Source organism: Pygoscelis adeliae, unplaced genomic scaffold, assembly GCF_000699105.1.
Source record: "Pygoscelis adeliae isolate BGI_AS28 unplaced genomic scaffold, ASM69910v1 Scaffold156, whole genome shotgun sequence".
Classification (NCBI taxonomy): domain Eukaryota; kingdom Metazoa; phylum Chordata; class Aves; order Sphenisciformes; family Spheniscidae; genus Pygoscelis; species Pygoscelis adeliae.
In genome coordinates, this window is record NW_008825016.1 from 5,083,337 (window position 1) to 5,087,671 (window position 4,335).

The following is a 4,335-nucleotide window of genomic DNA, read 5'->3' on the forward strand; positions in this document are numbered from 1 at the left end:
CAGTTTGTACCTGTGAATAATGAACAAAAGGAGTTCCTAGACAGCTGTCTATTTTCAGTGGTAGAAAGATTTCTGTGCAGATAGAAATCTGTGTTTTTGTTTGTGGACATAAACACCTGTTGTAGCTATAGCAAAATGCAAAAACAGACTTGGGAAAAAAAATCTTAAACAGTTTATTTCATTATTTCCCAATATTTCTGTTACCAAAGCTCCCTCCTCCTATGTAATGATGGATTGACTTTCTAAACACTCAAAGAGGGTGCACTGATTAACCCCAGCAAATCTGTGCATTTGCATGAAACAGCCCTGAGTAATTCCTCAGTGCCAGAGGCAACAACTGAACCCAACATCTAATCTGAGTATTGGCTAGAACAGAGGCAAAGCAATTCATTTCCATGACAAATGGTCCAGCTGGAAGCTAGTGAGTCAATCTAAGCCACCACTTTTTACCCTACAGATGTGTAGGTGACATTGAAATTATATTAAGGCAGCATGTGAATCCTTGTAGCTCAGATGGCTTCTATTGCACCTATGCAAGACCTAACGTTTACATTCACAACTTCTCCATCTTCATGGCCTTAGGAGCGAGTGCCAAATCCAGCAAACAGTCTGCCGTTACAGAAGCAGAGGAGGCAACAAACAAGGAAGAACTCTAAACTTGCCATGCGGCTGCTCTTCATTACACTGGGGGCACATCGGAGGCATGAGATGTCTAAGGTCATACAGTACCCTGTCAGAAGAATAAGCCAGTTTCTATAATAGAGTTTGTATTTTCCTGTTTAGATATTATAATCAAGCAGATTTACAAAGATATCCACTGCCTACAGATGCAGAAAAATGGGATTTACAGAATGCCTAAACAGGTTAGACATGTAACCCCTCCTGAATTTCAATTACACTGCTGCTTAAGCACTTTTCCAATTTCTTTGGAGCCACCTGAGGCACCAAAAGCACAAAGGTACTCATGTCAGGGACTAAACAGAATTGACAAAGCTTTCCTACTTTAGTTCCAGCAAGTATCTAATGTTTCATCCTGCATGGAGAATATCTGAAAAATGAAGCAAGATTTAAATCAAAAGAGAAAGATTCACTACATTCAGAGATATCACAAAAGCTATTAATTTTCATAATAAACTAAATGTTATTGCTTTCTCTTCTGATTAAATGGCTATATATTTCAAGTGGATTATAAACAAAAGAACATCTATAACTACATAATATTAAAATACATAAACCCAAGAAAGTTGTATTAACTTTTATGAGCTTAATGTTGCTAGAGAATAATTTCATACCTCCCTACGCAACATAAAAATGCCACTCTTTGAGGAAACTCAAACCATAGGTTCTTCAACTTTATCTTAGTGGTCTGGCCAAAAAAAAAAAAAAAAAAAAAAGATGACTATTAGTTAATAAAGGCTAAGAGTAATTTCAGGCAGCACTGTTTCCTGAAAATGTCTTTTTTTTTTTTTTTTTTTTTAAGCTGCATTCTTTCTCTGTTACTGTATGAAATACCCACATAGGCAGGACAGCAAACAGCAGTTGAACTGACAATTCATCAAGTGCGGCACCAAATTCCAGACATATATATATGCGCACATACGTACATACACTCTGAATTTTATTGCTGACATTACTGAAATACCTCTCCATAGCTCATTTTTAGCTGGCAATGCCTTTTTACACTAATGGAGCTTTACTGCTCTAACTTCTTGAACTGAATGCTGCTATCTGAACAAGAAGCGATTTTTATATATTCCGTATTTGCTGTAATTCCCAGGAAAGAAGGAATTAGAGTAAGATGTTTAATATTAATGTCATTTAAGAGGCTGGCTAACCTGCATAGCTTAAAAGTCTTAAGACAAAAATCCTGACAAGATTCCTACTGATTTTAATCAAGCTCGGATTTCACTTCTCTATTACTTGAAGCAGCAACACAATACAGATGAGGTTTACCATGCAAAGGTTCTCCTTGCCATGTTGTTAGATAGATTACTCCAATTAGCTTTAAAAGTGTCTCATTTTGAGAAGTTAAACTTGTAAGAATTTACCAAATTCCTTCAGTAGAAATTCAGTTTTAATATAAAGCAGTTCTTTTAACTAAAAAAAAAAAAAAAAAATTGGCTCATAAGCTTGTGTTGAGACCGATACCAGTCCTACAGCAGCCAGTAAAGGAACAGGCCTGTAAAGACATTTATTTATAAAATTGAGTTCCACTCTAAGCAAATAGCCTCGAACACTGAGAAATGCTAACTGTGCACACATAATATCTGCTATACCTTACTTGGACGTGCACTTCACATCAATCAAACTACTAGTACCAAACAGAAAGCTCAGCATGGATATACTTAAAAGCTCCCACAGTAAAATCCAGCCAGTCCTTTAGGGACAACGCACTGCCACCAAGCAGACAAAGAGAAGGGTACAGCAAAACAAATACTTTTCTCTGCCAACAGTTATGGTGATCCCAGTTCTATGTTCATAAAAAAAAGAAAATAAATCCCAAGTCCCCCCCTCCTTGAGCATTATGACAGACACCACCAGAGACAGCAATAGCTCCCAGCTCTGTGCTGGACCGTGTATCACCAAGTGGCTCATACATTATAGCTTAGGGACTCCTGCCCTAGTTGGCTTGTTTTTAAAGGCAAAAAAGGTCATGGGCTATTTAGCGTCTGCACGGACAGGCTGAGAAGTCTGTAGTCTTCATTCCACAGAAGACGTACCAATGTTAATCAGATGACAGCACACTGTGGTGACTCCCATGAAAAAAGTGGTCTTGTCGCAGCTGCATATGGAATTCTAACACAGAAGAAATCTCTGACTGCCTCGCAAATTTTGGTCATGACATTTTTTTTTTTTTTTGAGTATGCAAACAACCTCATCAAAAATACTTGGTATGATGTTCATAGCCTCATTTTCTACATATACCTGCTAGCTGTACTAATCTAGTTTTATAAGTAATCCCTTGAAAAAAGCTTTTCATCATGTTACTTGAGGTATGGTGTAATGTAAACAGCTTTGCAAATTAAATTTAAAATTCTAGTGAGATATTGAGCATGATAATGCTTCTTGGAGAATATAAAGCAGCTCCAAGAATCAAGGAACTTTCCAAATATACTGCATAAATGGAGGACTTCTTCCCAAAAAGGCAATGGATTAATCCTGGCACTCTTTCAGCTACCAATAAAAGCAGCTTCTAAGAGATCATTTAAGTTTCTTATTTTTTAGTTAAGATTTTTAAAAGGTTGTATTTGTAACCATCAAGGAATAGAATGGACTTGATCCAAACAGCATTAGCTATTGTTTTTCTGAAAAGTCACTTAATTTGAAACAGTATAATTATAATAATAATAAATGCCTACAATGTTTCCCTTGTACATTACCACCGAAATTTTGTATTTATACAGTTGTGAGTAGTGGAAGCAAGGTGCTAATGAGTATAACTGAAGTTATACTCTGGGCTCAGAGTATAACTGGAGTTACCAGGATGTACAAGTGTTTAAGAGACAGCATGTTGTTGTTTTTTTCCCTGTCTGATGCAGGTGATGAGCCATCAGTGGTCTTGATAACGGAACCTGACCACACTGTTCCAGACAGTGACGCTGTAGCAGGTATGTAATTCAGTCAAAGCTGTCAGCTTCAGTAATGCCATTGAGCAGTGCCTAAAAGGTGTTTATGTATGGAAAACAATGCAATTTAACATTTTGAGATGATATCAAGCACATTTCTTTCCAAGAGCACGTGAACGTAACAGATGAGCATTTCAAGTGCCTGTGAGTACAACAGCTGATGGTGTGTTTTGCAGCACTGTTACAAGTGTTAGAATTGGCACATCACACAGTCACTCAGCTGTCTTTTCAGCTGCCTTGTACTTTCTCATGCAAAATCCTAACAATCATGTAAAATGGTAAAAAGACACCCATTTTATAATTTAAAATGGTTTAAAAAATTTTTTCTACACACGAAGTATGTCTTCTCAGGTAAGTTTGAACCAGGGAGACTTCATACTTCAGTCAGCGGTCACCTGTATGCTTGGATTCCTCAAAACCTGGGCAGAGTCACGATAGTCCCCTTATAGAATCATAGAATCATTACGGTTGGAAAAGACCTCTAAGATCATCGAGTCCAACCATCAACCCAACACCCCCATGCCCGCTAAACCATGTCCCTAAGCGCCTCATCTACACGTCTTTTAAATACTTCCAGGGATGGGGACTCAACCACTTCCCTGGGCAGCCCGTTCCAATGTTTAACCACTCTTTCAGTAAAGAAATTTTTCCTCATGTCCAATCTAAACCTCCCCTGGCACAACTTGAGGCCATTTCCTCTCGTCCTATC

General features: G+C 37.8%; 1 long non-coding RNA gene across 1 annotated transcript in view; it reads right to left on the reverse strand.

Annotated features, from left to right (window-relative positions):
* Positions 1-823: 823 nt before the first annotated feature.
* The window catches only part of LOC103918863, a 14,926-nt gene continuing 11,414 nt past the window's right edge, over positions 824-4,335 (reverse strand). The window contains exon 3 of the long non-coding RNA XR_663719.1: positions 824-1,048. This is a non-coding gene — a long non-coding RNA (uncharacterized LOC103918863). The remainder of the gene's footprint in view (positions 1,049-4,335) is intronic.